Source organism: Atractosteus spatula, chromosome 5 (genome assembly GCF_055471065.1).
Source record: "Atractosteus spatula isolate fAtrSpa1 chromosome 5, fAtrSpa1.hap1, whole genome shotgun sequence".
Taxonomy (NCBI): Eukaryota; Metazoa; Chordata; class Actinopteri; order Semionotiformes; family Lepisosteidae; genus Atractosteus; species Atractosteus spatula.
In genome coordinates, this window is record NC_142710.1 from 59,770,915 (window position 1) to 59,778,218 (window position 7,304).

The following is a 7,304-nucleotide window of genomic DNA, read 5'->3' on the forward strand; positions in this document are numbered from 1 at the left end:
TTTCTTCACATTTCTCCTCACATTATTGTGCATGTGATCACACATCCCTAGTTCGCAAAGTTCTGATGTCAAGAAATGTTAGAACCTTCATATAAGAGAAATCAATTTTTTCTTTAACTAATATTGGAACTTTGAAACTAATAAGCGAGATTGGTTTTCCCAGCACTTGCGAACCAATGCTTCTATTAGTGCCAATTGATATAATCACAAAGTCAAATGTGATAGTGAATTCAGGCTGCTTTGTTTATTCCGTAGGGTTTTGTGAAGACTTTGTCAGTCCCTGTAAGGGTTCTGAATGACTCAGTTAAATGCCCTTAAAGTATTCTGTGTTTCAGACTGTGTATTCAGATCTTTTAACCTGTGTATATATGATAGAGATTCAGTTTCAGGAATTATACTTTTTGCTCTTCTCTGGACTTCTTCCAAACTAGAAAAAAATCTTGCATTGTTTGGGATCACAGACTGGGTCAGAACTGTCTAGGTGAAATCAGCTAGCATGATTACCCTGGTGTTTGAACTGAAGCATTCTGAAAGTTCTTTAAAATGTCTTCCCCACGTTGCCTGTAAAAATAGTATTATTAATCTAGTTGTATAAAGCTTTCATCCAAAATGGCTCACAGTATACAGGTATTTGTTTCCATTTATAAAGCTGGACATTTAACTGAAGCTTCTCTGAGTGTAATACAGTAGGTTGTTGTTATTATAGCAGTGCTCCGCCTGTCCTTCCTCTCCATGTATCATGATATCAACTCTTCATGACACTTTCCTATTTAGACTGCACTTGTTGATAGAATAATAAATGTTATTGGGCCTGCAGCAAGCCTTTGAAGTTGGCTTGAGTATAAATTTCAGCCAAATGCGTACATGGATAAGTAAAGAAAAATGGTAAAACCTTATCTTTGAGAAGAAGATCAAAATCATAGGACCCAGTGAAGTATTTCCGCTGTTTACATTTAGTGACCTATAGAATAATTTGTCAATTTCTGAAGGCTGATATATTGGGTGGCTTGTGGTAATATAATGGATGTAATGATGTTTTATTGGATATAAGGAGATATAATGCTTTTTTTACTATTCCAAAATGTAGTAATTGACTCATTACTTACATGAAACTCAACTGTTGCTTCAGACCTCAAGATTTCTTTTCAAACATAGCTTCCTACAGCTTAGAACACATGATTTATGTAAATTCCAGTTTTTCAAACCCATGTTTGTTTTTCAAACCAATCTTTATGTCCAATTCATTCCTCAAATTTCACAGAACTGGGATTGGGATTTGGCTTGAAAGGAGATTTGGAATTAAAAAATGAATTGACACCAAGCCTGTCAGAATCACACACTTGCTACACCAGTATAGTGTATGTTCCTACCTGTATTTACTGTGTGGATCGCTAAGTATTAACATTACATTTTACTCACCATGTCTCTTTACTATTCGATTGCCATTGTTTCTTTGTTTGCATCATGTTGCAATAACAAAGAAATAAAAAGAAATAAAAAAGGGATTCTATAATGGACTTTATCCTCAGTACTGTATATTGCGTTTTCTTACAATGTGAAGTGGTTTCACGGCTAAGGTATTCTTAATGCGGGCCAACAAAGAGAATATTGCAAGCACTCTGGCCCAACAAAAAAATGCACTTAGAGCTTCAGGGAGGCTGCAGCAGATGCATATTTCTCTTCTAGTGAACAACTGACCTGTAAAAGCAGTCATCTTCATTCTCTCTTATTTATACAACTCACATTTCGTAATTTCACTATTTTCTCTAGATTTGCTCCTGTACTGGTCATCTCTCAGTGATCACCTGCTCCCATCTACCTGTGTTTACTGCACATTATTTTCTTTATATTCTGCAGTGTTCAATATTGCATTGTAGAATCAACTTTAATTGCATACAACACTTGTAAGCTGACCTTAATAAAGGTTTCATATTTCTAAGAGTAATACATCTTAGGCAGCTGTGTGGAGTAGTGATTAAGACTCCAGACCAGATGGTCAATGAAAAGTTACGTCTGTTCCCTTGAGCAAGATACTTCAGTGAATGCCCTGCCATATAAATGGAGCTCTGCTCCACATCATCCTTACAAATGAGAATTTGTTTTCAATTGACTGACCCTTTAAAATAAAGGAATATAAGAAATCACATGGAATGTTAATTTCTGTTCTGGAAATAGGCCACTACCATGAAAGGTGACCTAATAAATATTAAGAAAGAGGAGAGAAAGATTATGGTGAAAGACACATTACATTTTCAAACATTTTTATCAGTTCCCAGATATTTTGATCTTCATTACAGACTGTGAAAGACTGTGGTGTCCAAGCAAACCATTACAACTGACTGCAAGACACTTGGCTGGGATCTCCTTGATTCTTCATCAGCTACCAACTGCACACTAAATATGATTCTTTGGGTATGCAGTCCAGTAGTGATAGTGTACCACATCCACCCCTGATTATTCTATATAATTTTTCTATGGAATATTCAAATTAACAGTGTAGGAATTTTACTGTATTTTGTTCGACCACTATGTTATTACTATGTGTGAATGTGAAATGAAGGTACTGTAGGAGAAACTGAATAAATGATAATCATTTCCAGATGCTAGGAATGTCTAAAATAAAAAAAAACATTATGATTGAGGTTCAATTTATGTAAGGAATGAATGTTTAGATTTAAAAACACATCTTACAACAGCAGGTCTGGCATGCAAGGATAAAGGATATTCACACTTAATCACCAAATCTGTCTTTATTTGCTCAGCCTGGCAGATTTCCTCTTATTGTGCTTAGTTATCTCCTTTAAAACACTGATCTACGGTGTTTCATCGAGGTTAGTAAGGTTAACTGTAGACGTCCATGTAATTTGATTAATAACAGGGGGTTCTTACCCTTCAACCTTTGCAATTCCAGAACATTGACTACAATTCTCTTAAAGTGTAAAATTATTTAGTGCTCTGGTAGACAAACTATATGTGAAGAGAGTAAATACGTCTGGATTTTCAAATTTTACATGTGGCCATCCCACAGTTCTTTGCAATATACCGAAATGCACCACCTTTAATAAATAAGCGTATATAACCCATTGAACTTGCTCAAGTGTATCATTAAATATTCTGATATGGCTGTAGAAAATGTTAGACTTTACATATTCTTTTTGCATGGTTCATTACTTCCCGGGTATTAAATGACACATTGGTGGTAAGAAATGTGTGTCTGTGACTTTTGCGTAAGGAAAGTTTGTATGCACGTACAGTACATAAAAGGCTGACAAATGTCACATTGCAACAGTTCCCTGATTCGATGAAAGAGTGGAGGAACACACCCTATGAGTATTTCGGAACTGGAATAATGATTTCACACATCTGGCGGGACCACACAGCAAATATATTGCCGAAGTGCAACAGACAAATGTCAAAGTAACGTCAACAAGTAAATGTCAAGGTAATACAATTGGCCTAATTATTAATGTTTAAAATCTTGTCTTAATATGAATAAATTGCATATGACAGCTGTAAAAAGGTATGTGCTTAATAGTGCCTATGTTTTCAACCCTGCAACACAAACATTATAGGGGTTGTGGAGAAATAAAAGCATAGTATGAACTATCATTTCGCCTTGTGTAATAAAAAAGGTCCACTGAGAGGCTGAATTAGAATCCCACAATTAAAGAAAATGAAGTGTTTAGTATCCAATTTAGACATGTAAGAATTGAACCACCATTGTGGAAACGACAGAGGAGAGGCTGCGTGTGCAAAGGGAGAGATACGCTTCACTGAGAAATTACAATTCTGGGATTGGGGAGTGAAATGATTACTGGGAATAAGGCTGCTGAAGGCAGAATGGATTGAATTAATTAGAAACATTGGGGACACCATGCCTTAGAAATGTATTCAACAAGCACATCTGTGGTTCCGAAAGACGATGCCAGTGAGTCGAAAGATATTGTCCAGGGGTATTGACTGTACCTGTAAGAGCAGGATATGTTACCTGTGACCTGTTCCAGTCTAAAAGCTTGATCCACTCATGACGCCTGGCAAGATGGTTGGATCCTCTTTGTTTTATCAAACATATAAATTGCCCAGTTCAATTGTATTTCATTTTTTCATATTCATTTGAATTGCTCACATCACATGTGTAATACTGTATGTATTGTCTATAACCCTCATTGATGTACCTACCCTTGACACAACGATAAATACTTATATAAGGATTCAAATTGTTTGTTCAGAATTACTCCAAGATCCCGACAGTAAGACACAATATTCATCATTCAGTGTCGGTGTCACTTGTGAGAATAAAAAGCCCCTTCCTCAACCCTAGTTGTGAGAATAAAGTGTGATGTACAATAAAGTGTGATGTAATTAGCCATATACCAGAACCAGAAAGGAAATACAAGTAAAAAATGTTTGGAGTTAAATATAAGCCAAAAAACCTGTTTATTTTACTATGAATTCCACAAGCCAACATAGAGACTGGGCTGTTCAACAAAACATGATGTAGGAGACACCAAGTGGAAGCATAAATTCTTCAAATTCTTCAAATAAATTCTTCAAATATGTCACTTCTAAACTTCGTAAAAGACCATTAATTACAAAATGTCAAAACAGTGTGCTCTGGAATGCACATACTTGTATGCACTTACGATTAGATTTCTGTTTGGTTTTGTATTTGCCCTTCAGAAAAAAAAGTGGCTTTCTCATGTCACGTCAGTACACTGACTGCCTGCGTAACAGCGCTGAGTGAAGCATTTTCTACTGTCAATCAAGACGGAGAATGTATTACAATTACCAAGGATTCAATCAATTGAGTGGGTGCAGCAGGCTGTGAATGTTCATCCCTAATAGGGTTGTTATTTTTTGACAATCCTGGGGATATCTCTACAGTCTTTCCTGGTTCAAAGATCAAGAAAGAATATTGATCAACGCACGTGTTGATCCATATAAATAATAACGTGTTTCTGGAAAAGATAAAAATGTTTTTAAGACTTTGCTTAAGCGTGTACGGAAATACTGAAAGCTATAATTTTTTCAATATATATGGCTGAACAAGGGTTATTTGCCAGTGAAGCAAGTTACTGTAGGTGATCAAAACCTGTCAGGTTCCCTGTGGAAAGGGGATCTCATAATTATAGCGCTTAATTATAGCAACATGGGGACTGCAGAACTGTGATAATAAAGAGCTTAATAAGCCTTTTTGTATGTTCCATTGTTCTAACATGGAAAATCCTAAACTGTCAGAAATAAACTTTCTTTATTTATTTAGAACTGATTTAATGGAATTTTCAGTTGAACATTCTATGACTGAACAGCCTCATGTCATAGATCTTTCTAAGGTCTGTTTATTTTTTCACCTGTTGTCATCAATACCAGTTGCTACAACTCTTCTTATAAAAAAGTATAAGTTCTTTATACAGTAATAAATGATGTAACCATTTTAAGATTAGATAGTAAACAAAACTTTCTCACAATACCTAAAATAATAAAAATGGTCCCAATTTTTTTGCCATAACATTTTTGACCAGCATAGGTGCTGATATTATTATTTCTATAAGTGGGGAACTGTCTTCAAAGCATTTCAAACAGGCAATCCATTCTCAGATGACTAACCAGCAGACTTGTTGCAGTAATTAAACCTGCTCAGGCTCGAATGCAGCATTTCTTGTAATTTAACTGTCAGTTTATGGTTGGCAGTGAAGACTATTTGCACTTCCCTGAAATGTGAAGGTCTGTCAGTCTGATCTGTGTACAAATAAGAATAGCAAACTGACAACAATATTTCAATAGACAGAACATAGTTAATAGTTTTAATAGAACCTCACTTATTTGAGAGTGTTGTGTTATGTTTCTATTAACAACAACAACAACAACAACAACACAGAAACCACATGTGAAGGAATACATCAACATCTCTCATTTAATTGTCAAAAATGTATATTACAAGCCCTGTCAGTAGATGATAGAAGAATGTAAGAAACATATTTTTTCTCATGGTTTTGCCTTCAGTCGCAGAAATACACATACCTTCCCGTAAGCCATAAGGCATGTCAAGAATGTGCAAGCCTTTACAGTACCTCCATGGCAAGAAACGTTGGGTTACACCCTCTGTTAATCTCAACATTTTTTTAATTGTTTTAAAAGTAAGTTTCACTTTAGCTAATAATTAATAATTTAGTTTCACCTGGCAAATTTGCTGCCTTTTTTCTCTTTTACTACAGTTATGTGTATACTGTAAATGTACAGGACCTTGTGTTTAAAGCTTTTATTATTATTATTATTATTATTATTATTATTATTATTATAGAGAGATTATTATTATTATTATTATTATTATTACAGAGAGATCTAAAAGGTTTTATGTCTCTCAGGCATAATTTTATTATACTTAAAGCGTGTTTGTGCCCTTTAGGTTTATTCCTTAGCAGAATATGAAATTCAAATGTTAGGTCAGCAGATACCTGTGGATATCAGTACATCATGTAATCACCAGATAAAATTTCTTCTTTTGCTCCTTTCTGCCTCAATGTGCTTGGGGCACAGTGGGTTTGAAATGTGAGCCTGTCATTTTAAATCCTCGGCTGAGTGTAGTATATGTTTGACAATGCAAAAATAAAAGAATGAAGAGTGAGAAATGTATTTAAATTTACTTTTTAAATTTAATTCGTATTTTGTTGGGTTTATAGTGTAAATTAGACACTTCAGGTCTCAGTGCTTGGATTGAGAGACGCAGATAGACAATGTCTCAAAAACACCTCTGTACTACATAGGATCTGTCACAGAGCCAATCTGCAGAATTTGACAAAAGCACCAGACATTTGCGCGAAAAACTCAATCTTGTAGATTCCAATAAAAAGAAATAATAATAGTTTATAAAAATCTTAATATCAGAAGGGGAGAAGTATTCTCTTAAAATCTCTGATAATCTGGAATGTTATGATTCCTAAATACTGTTCATATTAAGGAACACTACACTTTTTATACGTTTACGGGACACTAAAGATATGATGATCAGCTGTGCCTTAAAGTTTTACAATAATCAATGTTTCTGCTTTGAACACCTTTAAATGTGTAAAACGTAAACTAAAACTGACAGCGATTAAACACACTCAAGCGTCTACTGTACATGGACTTATTATTGTTTAAAGTTAAACAAAAATACTGTGTAGTGTACTATATGTGAAACAACACGTAAGCCCGCGCAAAATAACATTCTTTGGACAGTTCATCTTTAAATCGTAAAATGGAACAAAATCAGATTCTAATTTCCTGGCAGGAAAACTTCCTTTGTACAATTCTTCTCCTCAGAG